The sequence below is a fragment of the Lycium barbarum genome, chromosome 7 (genome assembly GCF_019175385.1).
Source record: "Lycium barbarum isolate Lr01 chromosome 7, ASM1917538v2, whole genome shotgun sequence".
Classification (NCBI taxonomy): domain Eukaryota; kingdom Viridiplantae; phylum Streptophyta; class Magnoliopsida; order Solanales; family Solanaceae; genus Lycium; species Lycium barbarum.
The window spans coordinates 89,940,782-89,957,826 of record NC_083343.1 but is presented as its reverse complement, the minus strand read 5'-3'; the positions used below and the strand labels follow the sequence as shown (position 1 = coordinate 89,957,826).

The window sequence follows — 17,045 nt, the reverse complement described above, 5'->3', positions numbered from 1 at the left end:
CACACATATAAACAGTTGACCACCATGACATTCAGGATTTGTCTCATTTCTTTCTACTCTAGATCGTGCCATGAAGCTTAGAGCAATAAGTAACTTTTCTTCTTATCGAATTACGTACGTTTCGAATGCCCAGGCGACGAACAGGTAATTCAAGGCCCAACTGAGGTTGATTATCTATAGGGGTACAATTGTGAAGTACTTGCTGGTAACGAATGAGACTTGAGGTGTGATTGAAAGGTAAATAAAGTGTAAGTTGCCTGAGAAAGGGCGTTGTATAATGAATGGGAAGTTGAATGATAATGATATTCTTGAGAAAGAAGAATGGGATACAACAGGGAGAGGATATTAGAGAAATTAGAAAAGGAGCTAAGTCTGCAGGAAACGTAAATCATGGAGGATATCAAGGAGGTAGGGGCAGACAGTTTTCTACCGGAAGCTATCAGGACCCACTCCGTCTGTAACTAGTACACTAGTCTCGAGGTCTAGATATGATCAAAAGGGTCAGTTCAACTCGAAACAGATTTTAAGAGCACGCCTCTCAATGACATACCCGTGTGAGCCACAGAAGTTTTCAGAATCTTATGTGTAACAAGTGTTATATGAGACACCAAAGGGGTGTACTGTTTGTGCCTTGATATGTGTTTCGGTGGCCCCTCTTAATTCTCAAGCCCAATCAGGTTGTAATACAGCTAAGCCTGGTATTTCAGTTCTCAGTGAAGACTGCTTGGATGTTTCAGTAGGTAATCAGGACAAACAGGCATCCCCAGTTATCACCACAGATGAGATTTTCGTACGAACTATGCCTGTTAAGAAAAGAGGTATGTATGAAATAATAACCATGAGCAGATGATATTAAATTCTCGAGAATGATTTTAGTTTGTTTAAGTTAGTCAGATCAGAGTTAGAGAGTACGATGGTTGTAGGTTACTATAAGAAGTAATTATTATTATGAGATAAGAAGATGTGACAGTTCTCGATTAAGCTATGTGAGTAAGTGTTTATCCCAGATGTGTATAGTCTGATATGATTTTGAAGTGTATAGAAAGTTTGGGTTTAGTTGTTCCAATCTTTCGTATAAGATAGATGAAAGTTTGTTAAGTGTGATCCATAGTTTAGAAAAGATAGTATGCAACCATAGAATAGCGTCAGATGATGAGGGAGAGTTAGAAATAACTTAGGTTATTCAGAGCAAAATAAGAAAATATGAAGCTAGCAGGTGATTAACAGAAAAATAGTAAGTAAGTTTTTAGTAGATACAATGCATTAGCAATTTTAGCAGAACTGGTAGAAGTATGATTTGATTTCCTTAGTTAGATGAAAATCTTAAGTGGGTGACAGTTCGGATACATCTGAATGTGTGTTAGAAACCAAGGGCTTAAGTTAAGTTCGGACTAGAGTGATTAGTGGAAAAAGAAATCAGTTAAGCCGTAAGAGAGCAAACTACAGAAGAATAGCCTTTAAGAGTTGTCAAAATGGGGTTGTCCTAAGATTTACAGTGTGAGCAGAGTTAAGTCATTAAGATGGAGTATGCCAGTTATGAATACAGTAGCAACCCTTTCATGTAAGTAATTTAGTTTTTCCCAATAAGAAATTGCTCGGAAATGAGTAAAAAAAAAGAGTTATCAGGGTTGTAGAGTACAAAGGAATTACAGATGATAAGGAACGTTAATTGGATCCCATCAAAAAAAGAATAATTTGTAAGTATAAGACATTAGCCTTGGTCTAAGTGGGAGATGCATAAATCGCCAGTAAGTCCAGTGAGATAAATGAAGACCCGAAGGGTTAGTATGAGATATTGAGAACCTCAGTTCAGTTCAGTTAAGTTGGCATAATGAGATAGTCTCCATAAGGAATATGCCTCATCTTAGAGGAAACCCGAAGTGAGTAGAATGATCGTCGAACGAATCGTGTCAAGTTCAATTACTATCGATTAGGCGATCACAGAAAAGCTATAAGATCATGCCCAGTTATGTGTCACAACGGTAGTGCCATTGCATGAGACTCTAATATTTAGGGTGCTAGTCATAGACTTAGCACACAACAGTACTATGAGTATTTTAGGAAGTATCTAAAAAAAAAAAAAAGGAGATCAAGTATGGGAAGTACAACTCATAATTTAGGCAGACAAGAGAACTAAGGTGAAAGAAGTTCACCGCTTATCCAAGCTAGGAATTTGACTTTCAGACTCCGAAGTGGGTGGAGTTGTTGCCCAGAACATGGCTTATTCCTCCTTAGTCATTGAAGTTAGAGAGAAGCAGTTTAGTGATTCCTACTTGCTACAGCTGAAAGAGGGGACTCACGAACATAAAGCGTCAGCTTTTGAACAAGGGGGAGATGGCGGTACCATGAGATACCGAGGAAAATTATACATTCCAGATGTAGATGGCAGGGTTTGTGGCTAAGCGGCCCAAAAACATTTTCAAGGGAAAGCCGAACACTAGAGGCCCTGCGACTTGTCTCAGAATATAAATATTTCTGTTTTGAGAATGGGAGATGATAACTATGGACTTTATAGCAGGTCTACCTCATTCAGTTAGAAGGCACGACTCGATTTGGGTGATTATGGACAGACTTACGAAGTCAGCGCACTTCTTGCTAGTTAAGACCACAGATTGAACAGAAGATTATGCCAAGTCATATATTAATGAAATTGCCAGATTGCATGGGACCCTAGCGTTCATCATTTCCGATTGTGGTGCCTAGTTAACAGAAAAATTCTAGAGATCATTTCAGAAAGGATTGGGTGCGAGGGTTAACCTCAGCACAACTTTTCAATCGCAGACCGATTATCAGACAGATACGCTATTCAGATCTCATGTTATAATATTCATGTCAGCTTAGTACTCAGATGTCAGTCCAGTACTCATGTATTCATGCCAGTCCAGTATTCAGTTAGTGTGCTAGTTCTGTATTCAGTTAATCCAGTATTCAATCAGCTTAGTATTCAGTTAGTTCAGTAGACATTCAGTTCAGTATCTCAGCAATTCAGTAATCATGTATTCATTCAGTTCAGTAACCATGTGTCCTTGATTTCAATGGTAATTAGAGTGACCACCTGCCTCTGTTATGGTCACAGTCCTTATTAATTAACGATAATTATACATATGTGATTTTGCCCGAGGGCACAGCACAGTCTTGTGTATACGTATACATGGCCGAGGCCATTGACTGACGCACTACTAGGCCGAGGCCATAGCGTGCATTTATTATTGGGCCGAGGCCCCACATATACAAACACAGATAATACAGATGATTCAGATACAGAGCAGGGAGTATTCATATCTCTACTTCCTTGCTATTACAGTTACAGTTATCAGTTTCAGTTTCAATATTTTATTGCTTCAGTTGCTTTACATACCAGTACAATTCAAATGTGCTGATGTCCCTTTTTATTGTTCGGGGGCCTGCATCTCGCGATGCAGGCAACGATATACAGGTTGATGACTCAGCTATTTAGGAGTGCACGTATCAGCTACTGGTGAGCCCCAAATTCCTTCGGGGCGTTGTCAGCTATCCAGTTATTTCAGTTTATAGACAGCTCTATTATTCAGTACTCTTAGAGGCTTCATAGAGACAGTTCAGACAGTCAGATATTTATTATGTTAGCCTTGTTGGCAGTCGTTCAGTTGTTTGGTTTAGCCATGTTGGCTACTTTCAAATATGTTCAGATTGTCTAAGTATTTCCGCATTATAATATTTCAGTGAGACTTTTAGTTAATCAGCATGTGTTAGTTTTATTTTATACATTAGTTATGTTTTGGTATCACATGTTGATTCAGCCAGCCAGTTGGCTCGCTCGGTCACATGCAGTCAGGCACCGGGTGCCCTGTTACGTCCAGGCCCAGGTTCGGGGCGTGACATTTGGTAAGAATGGGAAGCTTAGTCCCCGCTATATTGGACCATAGAGAATCCTGCGAAGGGTTGGTCAAGTGGCTTATGAGCTTGATTTGCCACAACACTTGATTGTTCTGCATCCAGTGTTTCATGTGTCCATGTTGAGAAAGTGTGTGGGAGTCCCGTTGTTGGTTGTCCCGTCAGATAGCATAACGGTCAATGATAGTTTGACTTATGAAGAAGTCCTAGTAAAAATCCTTGATCGTCAGGTTCGCAAATTGAGAACGAAAGAAGTTTATTTAGTGAATGTCATTTAGAGTAGTCAGAAATTTTAGAAGGCTACGTGGGAAGCCGAAGAGGACATGTAGTCCAGATATCCCCATCTCTTTGAAGAGTCAGCAGAAAAGGTTGAAGGTAATTTACCTTTCCATTTAGATCTCATTCTATAGTCTCCATGTCTTTCCAGTATACAGTCAGTTCAGTTTCATTCAGTCAGTTCAGTAGTTATTCAGTTTAGCAAACTATTCAGTTCAGTATTCCTTTCAGCTCAGTATTTCCTGTGTTCATGACAGTAGTGTACACATGTTCCTGTCAATCTAGTTAATCAGAACCCATCATTCGAGGATAAATGATCACAAGGGGGAGATATTGTAACACCTCGTAACTCTAACTAGCCGATGTTCATGATTCAGGGACTTAAAAACCAAGACAAAAGTGTTAGAAGTGGAAAAATAGGGCCAGAACATTAAAAGTACGTTTTACGTCAAAAAGTACGGCCCGTACTATAAAGTATGGGACGTACAATGAAGACGTACATTGAGAGGAGGGGTTCTCAGCTCACTGGTTTTGCAAGGCAAAGTACGCCCAGTTATGTACGGGGGCGTACATCAAAGTACAGGACGTACTTTCGTCCCGTACATTATTCGGCCAACTAGGCCACCCACGAGAATTTGGCATCCAAATACGGGCTGCAAAGTATAGCGTGTGCTTCAACGTACGGGACGTACCTTAGCCCGTACATTGCCCGCGTCCATCAGAAACTATAAATACCAGGGGTTCAGTTTTAAATTCACTTTTCACCAGTTTCAAAGCCCTTGAACGAACAGCTCTCCTTCTCTATCACCAAGAACACTAAGGTAAGCAAACCTAACCCATTCCAAGTGGATTCTAACATATATCTATGAACAATAAGCAATAACTCATTGTTCTTAACCTATGGTTTTCAAGGATATCCATCTAAGGGCTCAAGACTCAGGCTTTTGGGATTCTTCTCAAAGTTCAGACCTTTCTTACAAGTTTTGAAGCATATACAGGTATGTGAGGCTAACTATCTACGTTAGAGGAATATTTATTATTCTCCCTATGCCTTGTTCTCCATGTTTATCAGAAATTGACTCCAAATACAGTTATGCCCTAGTTTCATGAATAGTTGTAGAGCTTCTATCCTCTAGGGATATAGTTTCATAATTCGTTCACGGTTATCATTTTGAATATCACGAACTCAGTACGTAAGCATTATGGACTTGTGTATTGACATCACATGAGTCTCAGTCAGTGTATAATCAATTACTGTCTTCAGTTTCATAATCAGAAATAGTTATCATGCTATCAATTATATCTCAGTCTCAGTGTCATGAATTGTTTAATGTTGAACGCCTATATCTGTATTTTGGTCCCTAGGGCACAGTTTATACATACGTACTTCTTGGGCCTGAGGCCATAGTTTTGTGCATATTTATTTAGTCCCTAGGCCACAGTTTATATTTACAGTTATATTGTAACGACCCTTCCAGTAGTTATGGGAATTGTAGTATCACCTCACCAAATGTAACCTTTCCAAGGGTAGAACGAGCCAGTAGAAACTAAATCATGTGAGCTTATGAGCTGAAATTTGACTTGTTTGTGGTTGTTGTTTGATTGTCTTGAGTCCGTCGGGGGGTGACATAGAAAATTAGAACTCTGCTAGGAATTCTGAGGCCATGGGTGGATTCGTAGGGCGTCTTTATGTATATGTACATGTTTGTTTTGGGCTTTTGAGGCCTCAGATGAAATGTTGGGTGATGGGGGGAAAACTGGACAAAAAGTCGAGCTCACTGCCCAAAATGAACCGCTGTAGCGGTACTGCTGTAGCGGTGGCTGGGCAGCTTCCAGCGGCCTGCCATTTGTCGTGTGGCCATTGTGGCGGACGATTGACCGCTATGGCGGTACCGCTATAGTGGTGAGTCGACTGCCATAGCGGTGAGCAGATTTCCTTTGGGTCTGCTATAGCGGTCACTTGGCCGCTATAGCGGGATCGCTGCAGTGGAGTGATGACTGCTTTAGCGGTCGACAAAAAACAGTAACGCGAATTTTATATACTTAGTCTCATATTCTCTATTCACAAAACAGCAACACACTTCCCAACAAGCACCTAGGGTGAAATTCCAAGCTAGGGCAAGAAACTCTTGAGAGGTAAGTTCCATCTATTCCATCATGATTGTTATCCCCTTCGTGGGTCTTTAATGGTGAAACTGAAATAGAAACCCCAGAATGTTAATAAACCTTCTAAACTTGATGATTATGGTTATTATCACTTAGTTATCATCTAAAGGATTGGGTTAGTTTATCCTAACCATAAATTGAACACTTAAGGCCATAAACTAAGTGAATTGAGGCCTAGGGTTCTATAAAAATGGTTTCTTGACCATAAAAACTACTTGTAGTGGGAATGTTGATAGAATATGGTTATGAATTGATGATTAATGATTACTAAGGCCCTTGATAGGCTGTTTATCACCTAGAAAATCATCTATCCCTTGGAATGGGGTAAAGGGAAGGGTATTCTTGCATTTGTATTGTGATTTGAGTAATTGTGACTCATTGAACCTTCTATTTCTAGACTTTGAGTGTTCTGAGGCTTTAAGGAAAGACAAGGTTGTAGCGGAGTGACTTGCATTATCCCAACGCAACATTGAGGTAGGTTACGGTCTACTTGAGTTAGACTTTAGTTAGTTGATTGTATGTTTTTGAATTCTTTAGGATAAAGCATGTCTAGTTTTCATGCATGAGATTGTGTGACTAAACTTCTTTGTGATTGTGATTGTGATTGAGTGATTGTGTAGGCTTCATGCCACTATTCCTGTGTGTTGATTCTGCAGTGAATGTATTGTTATAAGAATCTAATATGATCTTCTCGAAGGTATTGTGACATGAAATGATGATTTGAGTATTGCTATTGAGAAGGCAAGAAACATTGTTCTGTAAGAGGTATGGGAAGGCACATATGTGACCTAAATTATGGGCTCGTGGTCCGAGGTTAGTTTCGAAAATGAGAGGTACGTTGATATGTCCCCCGTCCGAGGTTCATTCTGGAGCGGAGGTTTGTGCTCGGGTCTAAGGAGTATTCCGGAACGAGTGGTACATGGACACCACGGGTCCCCTGCAGGTCATGACTACTGAGCAATGACATCAGTTAGAATGTGTGTACAGTTAGTGTGGTCATTGTGGTAAAATTATTTCCGTTGTGGCTTACGTGATTGTGATGCTTGACATCTTGGTGATTTGACTGTGATTATCCTTGGTTGACTTGTTGTGGTTTATTGATATTCATGTCTGTTGACTGGCTATTTGTTCTATTGATTTTATGAAATATGCATGATACTAATCTTAGTCGGCCTATGATATCTACCAATACATAGTGTTTGTACTGATACTACATTGTTGCATTCTTTTGAGTGCAGATTGTGATATGGAGACTGCTACCCGCCCTCACATCTAGCGTGAAGGACGTTTGCTGATAGATTTAGGGTGAGCTTCTTCCCATGCCAGGACGCCCGAAGATCTTCTTCTTATGATGTCTTTTCTTATTCTGGACATTATGGATATTTATTAGTCAGATTTCATTCTGTAGACATGTTTTAGATTAGAGTCCTGTACGATGACTTTCAGATTTTGGGATTTGTAATAGTTAGAACTTCCGCACTTATTTTAGTATTTAATGGCATGACTTATTTTGTTCATTTGATGTTTGAATAAGTAATAACTGATTAGCTTGGTTAATATAAAACTGGATTTGAATGAATAGATGTCTCGTGTATTGGTTCGCCCACTAGGATTTAGTTGGGTGCCAATCATGGCGAGTTGGGTCGTGACATATCTATGTGATTCTTCATTCAGAATAGGTAGTACTTCAGATCCATACCTCCCTGTTTAGTTCAGTTACAGTTATCAGTTTCAGTTTCAGTACTTATATTTCTTTCTTTCAGTTGCTTTACATACCAATACAATTCAAATGTGTTCATGTCCCTTTTTATTGCTTGGGGGCTTGCATCGCAACGACTTACAGGTTGACGATCCAGCTAGCTAGGACTTGCTCGTATCAGCTGCTTGGTGAGCCCCAGTTCCTCCGGGGTGTTATCCTACTTTCAGTCTTTCCAGTTTTAGACAGTTATCTTTTCAATATTTGTTAGAGGCTTCATAGACATAGTCCAGTCAATCAGATATTAGCAGACCTTGAAATGTTAGCCTCGTTGGCATTTATTTCAGATGTTTTAAACTTGAACCAGTAATTCTGCATTTAATATATTTCAGTCATACTTCTAGTAGATCAGCATGTGTTAGTCTTATTTCCTTATTATTGGATGTTTTGATATCACATGATAATTCAGCCAGCCTATGGGTTCGCTCAATCACATGTTGTTAAGCACCGAGTCCCGTATTACGCCTTGGCCATGGTTCGGGGCGTGACAACCACTCAACAGCTTGTGGAAACACACTTCCAACAAGCTGACTTTGAGACTTTTAAATACCTACAAACTACTTCTCAAACAAGAGGAGTAGGTTTACAATTTAAGTACAAATGAAGCAAAGCTTAAGATAAACTAAGAGATTTGATATCTTCAGAGTTAGCATCTGGTCCTTCTATTTGTTTTCAGCTCTGTTAGTTGAACACTTGGGAATCTTATGGTGGCTACACTTTTCAAGTGATTTTTAGGTCTTCCAAGTGATACCCAATATGTTGGGACATGTTGAATATATATTGGGGAACATATGAGATGTGATGGAGACTTCTCAACCAAAGTTTGACCCGAGGCATGGGCTGCAGCACTGTTGTTGTACGGTCCAGCTTTACAGCTATTTAAATCTGTACCACTAAGTGTGCACGGTATATTTAAAACAGATCGCTGACCAGGTCTCTTGTCGGTTCCCCATCAATTTGTCAATTATCAAAACATAGGATCATAAGGTACATCTTATCAAGTCTTTTTGACACTTTCAGCAGCTGCTACACATGACCTGGTTGGTTTCATCGTGTACACGAACTAAACTATCAACAGCATTAATCATGCCAACAACTTTTTATCCAATTCTTCAAAACAGTTATCCATACAATCAATCTACTTTCCATATCCTATAAACAAGACTAAAAACGTAAGAATAAACAAACAAGAACGATACATGTATACAGATAATAACAAAGTCAACAAAAAGAATCATACTGTGACTTGATTGACAATAGTAGAATGTTCATCATCCAGTTGCTTCTTCACACTGGGCACAACACCCTCTATAATAAATAAAATAAAAAACACAGCAACCATCAAAACAAAACAAAAAAATAGGGGTGGGGAGGGGGGGGGGGGGGGACTCAGAATTCACTAAAAAAAAACATCCAAGTAATACCGGAAGGAAAACAACAACACACAGTCTGTCGGATAAGGCAAAACATAAACTAGGGAGTTTTGAACAAGTTATGCCTGAAAGGATAGGTTAAATCACCTGTCTGCACTTCTATACATGTATAGAAAAAACAACAACACACACTTTGCCGGATAAGGCAAAATATACTAGAGAGTTTTGAACAAGTTTTTCCTTAAGGCATAGGTTAAATCACATGCCTGCACTTCTATACATGCATAGAAAAAACAACAACACACACTCTGCCGGCTAAGGCAAAATATACTACAGAGTTTTGAACAAGTTATGCCTTAAGGCATAGATTGAATCATTGTCGTAACTCAAAATTCACTCAAAAAAAGACAATTAAAAAATTAAGACTTACATCAACTATGTGATCAATCAGTCGAGATAGAAAAATCACACTGGAAGAACAAGAGCCAAAATTAGCAGGAAATTGAAGTGCAACTGCATAATGTTGCATCTTTTGTTCCGTAGCAACAACAACTTTGACATTAAAATTCTTGAATCTCTATGACACAATACAAAAACACATGACACATCCAAAAACAAAAGTAACAAAAAAGCAAAAAGAAAGAAACAACAACAAAAAATATACATTTTCAGCATGGAAGAAATTATCAATAATAACGCGATAAAAAGCTTGCTTTGAAGGACCCCAACACAACATAGTAGGAAACTTGTGACCTTGGTACTTTGAATACCCTTGGAAAATAGGGAAAACCTCCAATACCCACACATTTAAAGCATAAGGAAACCCATTAATCATATAACTCGAACGACTACCAAATGGCATGATCTTAAAAGTCCCCAAACAATCACGAAGTGACCGTACTGATCAATCAAAACCAAGAGTACCCCAAGGATAAGACACCTAAAAAACATCATCATTAATTATCTTCATTAAATGATCTTCAACAAAACAACACTCATCACGACCCAACAACACCCTCTACTATATAGACCTCAACGAGCCTAACAGTATCACTATATTTCTCCCAAAAACCACCTACACAAAGCCATAACACAAACCATGCTAGAATAGAAACACTTAAAAAAATAGCTTCATTCATAAATTATGTCGGAACAGGCATAGGTTTAGTTTCATAAAACAAAAAATTAGGTCAGAGGAGGCATAATTTGCCTCAGACAAACACATACTCTACATCAAATCCAACATTATTAACAAAATCACACTAAAAGCCTAAAACTGGTGGTCAGAAGGCAAAACATAAAAGATTCAACAAAATAAAATCAAAGCACATATGAAACTCCACAAAAACATAGCAACAACGTAATACGGAATTAAAAAAAATATAATGAAAACACGAACTAACCGTCAAAAAATCATACATAAACTTTGAAAAAACACTAAAACCATAGTGTGTAATTAGAAACGATTAATTACATACAAAAAATATACAATAAACGCAAAAATATACCTACAATCAACAAAATTGAGTTCAAAAACAACAAAATTAACAGCTATGAATATTGAAATGAGCTCAAAATAGAAATGAGTATCTAAATTTCCATATAGATAAAAAGAGACAACACAAAGAGAGATGGAGACAGAGAGAAACAGGCAAGAAACACGAAAAAACGAAAAAACGGTGAAATAGAAAAGGTTCAATCAGGTAAGGGTAATTTCGTCCGAAAAGTTTCATTAAAATAGGTGGGAGGGTAAAATTAAAGGCCACGTATAAGAGAGGAAAAAATTAAAGACCAGCGCGTTCGAAGGGCAATCCGAGCAACAAAAAAAACCTTAGCTCTCCAAGCTTGTAAGAATGGTCAAAGATGAAAATAATATCCTCCAAGTCTTGCTTTTATAGGTCCTCAACTTTTCCAAATTAAAACATGACTAAATAGACTCACATTTTCGGAATTTAAGATCTGGCCAGTTTTTGGCGGCTATGGCCAATTTTTCCATTTTCTTCATTTTAGCTCCTTTTTTACTTGTTTTCACTTGGTTTTTTTCTCGATCATTTCTAAATCACATAAACCTGTAAAATGAGGGTGAACCAAAGTAAATGCACTATCTTCTCAATTTAATATAGCAAAAATCTAAGATTAAAGAAGAGATAAGTGGGTAAAATACCAACTCATTGTATTCTCACTGGTATAACTGAGAGACATGAATTAGAGGAGAAAAAGAAAGCCGCATGGAACAATACAATATTAGTATTTTTAAGAATCACTGGTTGGATATGATACAAAATCTAGCGTGTTGATCCTTTTTTGCCACCCTTTATTTCAACTACTCTAGGTATGTGCCTTAAATTTTCTGGTTACTCATATTATTGATATATGACTCGAAGATTTGAATAGAAATGAGTCTGAAACTCTTCTCTCAAATCTTTCAGAAAACAGATGGTGGCAGGTGTTTGATAAATCAGACTTAAATATTTCTAAAATGGGAAAGAGAAGAAACGGGTTGAGCTTTGTCAAGAGTCTTCTCATTCCTGAGACAGAACCAACCGCTGAAAAGGTTGAATTTCAAGATTAATCTGTTGCTTACTTGTGAGTTATCTAAACTGGAAATTATAAAAAATCTTTGAGAAAGAAAAGAGATGGAAAAGTTTAGTTTTTTTTTCTTTTTTTTTTTTTTAAGATGGAAATATTGCTTTTTGAAGTTGAGGAACCGTCCTGCCGTAGCAATAGCATCAGCAGCTCAGCAAACATTAACGGAGGCGAAGAAGAGCAGAGGAAATGCTGTCAATGCTGCTGCTGCTCCTGCTATCCACTTAATGAATGCTCCAACTTAACTCTAACAAGCATCCATTACAATCCAAACTGCTTATCACGCTCACTTCTTAATCATTGCTCTTCAATTTTTCCGTTAGCATAGTTTTTTGACTCATACAATTTCATTTAAATGCAGCATGTTGGAAACTTACTTAGTGATTCATCACAAACTTAAAGGGTAATAAGGAAAAATCTGCAGTCATTGCTCTAAGAGTCATGAAGATCTTCATGCACACAATTATTGATAAGACTAATAAGTTTCAAGATTATTCAAATATTTTGTTGAGAATTTAACTAGTACTTAATCTTGTAACTATTTTAAAGGCCAAAGAGTCATCTTGAAGGTTATTGCGGATCCTTGTTTATAGTAGAGTGCGAGGTAGATTTGGCTATAGCGGGTAAGGCTTGTGATATGTTAAACAAATAGCCTAGTGCTCTACCAACTTAGCTACACACCTAAAAAAAATATAATCTAGTAAATAAGGATAAGTACGGAAAAGTGGCTAGCTCCTTTCTTCTCATCATATTATAGGAGCGCGACTATGTATGAGGCCTGTGCACTCTCTTTTTGCCCTTTGGTTGTTAACCATATCAGCTGTAAGGTGGTCTATCACCTCAGCAGGGGAGAGAAGCTTATTCATCCGGGGCAGAACTACAATATTAGGTACGGGTGCAGACGTACAAGTGGCTTTTGATTAGACCCTATATTTGTATTAGGAATTTCATTAAATACGTATAAATATTTAATTACAAAATCCAATAACTAAAATGAGGTATGGGTTTAGAAGCAAGTTCAGAACCCATAAACTTCATATCCTGGCTTCACCTCTATTTTTGTTACACCTCGGAAAAATTTCATGTCGTCGTGTGGTAGATAGACTAACACAGGGTAAGATGGATATGATGTCCCTACAAGTAAGAGGGGTACTTAATGATTCTAATTAAGATTCCAAAGACATTCGAGGAAAGAAAAGGAAGTCCGTTGAAGAATGTAAAGTATAAGTTGTGTTTGAAAAGGGTTGCAAAGTACCGAGCTAATGTTGATTTAATAATGTCTTGAGGAAAATTTATAAAGCTCCTTAGATTGTTAATGCAGTGTTAAATAAGTGCTAAGAAGGTTCTATAAGGATTGGAGATCAAACGAAACGACGAGATTAACTTCAGAAAATTAGAGTTATACGACCACTTATACGATCCGTATAAGGGGTCCGTATAACCTTACAGAAAAGGGGATCTCCCTGATGGTGAAATACGGTCACTTATGCGGACCGTATAATATTGTACGGACCGTATAAGGGTCCGTATAACTCCTGTCGGGCTGAGTATTTTCCAAGTATAATTATATGTTCCCACTTCTAATTTTTCATTTTTTTCCAACTTCTCCACTTCTCTCAAGACCTCTAGAAGGTTCCACATATTTCACTAACATAATTTCAAGGTAAATCAAAGATTAAATACCAAAAACTAGTAGAATCAAGTGCAAGAATGCTAACTAGGGTTGATGGAAGCTAGAAATCTCTTTAGAATTAAAGCTAGGGTTTTCTCCAAGTGAAGCATTTCCATCCAAAACCCATTCCTTCACAATCAAAAGTGAGTTTTATGTTCATTTCATGCTATTAAGAATATTGAGTGGTTGAAAGACTTGGATTATGGAAGAAAGTAGAAAATGGGTTACAAATATGAGAATAGTGGTATTCTTGACTAGTAGTTTGACATGAATCATGATTCTTGACATGTTATGAGTATAATCTTGTTATAAATGGTATTAAGAATATTGGAGAAGCATTATATGAGGATGAATGTGGTGTTATATTATGGCTATGGTTATGAATGACTTTGGGAGGGAATTGTGAGAATTGGATAATGCCGAACTTGTTGAAGTTATTGATTATGGTATTATGAATGTTGTTATTGATGTTTGAGAATTGTTATATTATGTGGAGAAAGTTACGGAAACAAAGAAAGTGCTGCCCAATTTTTATTAGCTTTAGCTTAAGCTTAAGTATGTTTCCGAGTATCTAATCTTAGTACGAATTCTCTTGAATGTAGAATCGTGAACATTGGAGGGAAGCGTTTAATTGATAAAGTTAGAGAGACGTAAAGGTATGTAAGGCTAGTCCTTTCTTCTCTAAGGCATGATACCTACAACATGACTTCCCTTATCTTTCCATGACTCTCTCATATTCCGGAAACTATGAGTCTATGATTATTAAGAGTTTCTCATGAAATAAAGGTAAGAGATGCGTTATGAATATAACAATGATGATGATGAGTCTAAGTCTAGAGATTCCAGGGGTTATGATATGATATTCTTAGGAAGCTAATGATTCTGTGATGTTATTCATTGTTGCTAGACTCATCTTATAATGCTAGTTCCTTCAAAGTGAGGCATGATGATCATGACTAATCCATAATGGAATCGGGGGTTCTCGACCTTACGTCACCCCGATAAAGTTATAGTTTGTACTTGAGTTCTAATGCATGCTTTATGATAAGTATATGATAATGAGTTTACACCATGCCTATATGGCCGGGCAGACACCGCTAAGGCGGGCGGCATAGACACCATGTCTAGATGGCATGGGCAGACACCACTAGTGGGCGGCATGGGATGGTTACGCGGGAGGCCTGGACGCGGGCTAATGATGATCACACCGTACCTATATGGTCGGGCAGCTTATATATGCATACTTGATATGATGTTGTTTATGATGTAAGTTAGCATGCATTATTCCATCTTAAGTGAGATTCAGTTACAGGTTGTTTCCTTACTTGATGTTTCCTTATCTCTTCGATATGTTATTATTGTTCATGTCTTACATACTCAGAACATTATTCGTACTGACGTCCTTTCTTTTTGGACGTTGTGTTCATGCCCACAGGTAGACAAGAAGGCGGCCCTAATTCTTAGAAGCTTACTCAGCAGATTCACAGGAGCACTCCACTATTCCGGAGGTGCCATTTGTTGATACATTCTTTTGTGTATATATTTGGGCACGACGAGGTCCTGTCCCGTCCTTATGTTTCGGTACTCTAGTAGAGGCTCGTAGATACGTATGTGTGGGTAGTAGTTGTCTCATGAATACATCAGTGTATATATGTGTGTGTGTGTGTGTGTGTGTGTGTGTGTGTGTGTTGCCTTGGAGTTGTGTATGTTCAGGTTGGGTATGATGATTAGCATAATGAGTGGTGCTCGATAGTCAGCTCCGAGTACCCGTCATGGCCCCCAGCCAGGTCGTGACATTTTCGTTGTCCCTCTCCGCTTATTAAACTCTTCTCTTATATAGCTAGGCATTTTTTAAAGAATTTTTGTTGTGTTTATGGCTACTTATAGTTCTCTTCCTTTTTGCTGAAATGAAGTTATGAACTGGTGGCTGATCTCTGCTCTTGTGGAATGTTGTGCAGGCCAAGAAAGCATTAAGTGCTCTAAAGGGTCTTGTGAAACTTCAAGCAGTGATTGTGAGAAAAAGACTCGTTGCCAAATTGAAGTGCATGTTGCCACTTCAAAAGTCAGGAGCAAGAGTTTATCAAATTAGACTCCCTACTTTTGAAGATTATCATGACAATAATGACAAGAAACTCATCAATAGCCCAAGGGGAAAGTATAAAACCTAAAGAACAAGGTAAAAGAAATCATTCAGCTTTTCTCTAATTAAGGTTGTAAGCATGGTTCAACTATTAAATCTATAAAGAGACCTACTAACGCAACTTATAATGACTTTTGTGTCTGGATATTTAAATGGAAATTGGACTTGCTTATCCAAAAGATAAGATTTATCTAGTGTTTGCAGTTTGAAAGTTACAATGCCCTCTGTATTTATATTTGTAATATGGTTCTGGTCGTTGGCACCTTAAATGCAAGAGCAACCGAACATGGGAGTTCAACATGGCTTCAGAACAAGACTCTGAAGCCTTGTGGTCAAGAAGAGAAGAATTCATTGACAAAAGAGAGCATTTGATGAAATACTCATTTTCAGATCAGGTAACTTTGTTTACGCTTGCATTATCAATGTATTTGAACATGTTGCAGCAGATAACCTACTTTATTTTCTAGATTAATAATCTCACATTTTATCTATAATATCTTTTTAGATGACCTGATAGTGTAAAATTTCTCACATTGTCAATGTGTATAGCAATTAAAATGTTTACAGTATATTGCTTCTTTTCAGGAGAGACGAAACGATCAAACTTTACAAGAACTACTAACCAGCAAGCAAAATAGAGGAAGCTGCAGGTTTAATTAGTTGGCAGAACTCGAGGCACCAAGAAACGCAGGGTTTGTTGAGAAATTAAGATTATTTACAGACTCAAATGTTTCTCCATGCGACATGAATGGAATGACACAACTTCAAGTGAGAAAAATGCATAGAGCAGATTGCATAGAGGACCTACATTCTCTTCCTTCGTTTCCACGAAGATCACTTTCTAATGTAAAACGAAAATCAAACGTTGATCTTAACGAAAATCAAACGTTGATGTTAACTCCTTACCAAGTTCTACAATATTTCCTGCTTACATGGCTGCCACAGACTCCGCAATGGCTAAAACAAGGTCAATGAGCACACCGAAGCAGCACCTGAGGTTACACAACACATTCAGGTCAAATTCTCCTTATAACCTCAAGATTTCTTCTTGAAGATCGATTAATGGTGAAATGAATGACACTACCAGAAAAAGCAGAATTTCCAGCAGATAGCTCTGAATGTTCAAGGGATTTACCAAGATTGAAGAACTAATCTTTTTAGATCCCATATATTTGCTATCAAAGCTTATTCTAGATTCAGGAC

The 17,045-nt window shown here is 37.9% G+C and overlaps 1 pseudogene; it reads left to right on the top strand.

Moving 5' to 3' along the window:
- Positions 1-390: 390 nt before the first annotated feature.
- LOC132601585 (protein IQ-DOMAIN 12-like) lies at positions 391-16,954 on the top strand (annotated as a pseudogene).
- Positions 16,955-17,045: the final 91 nt, after the last annotated feature.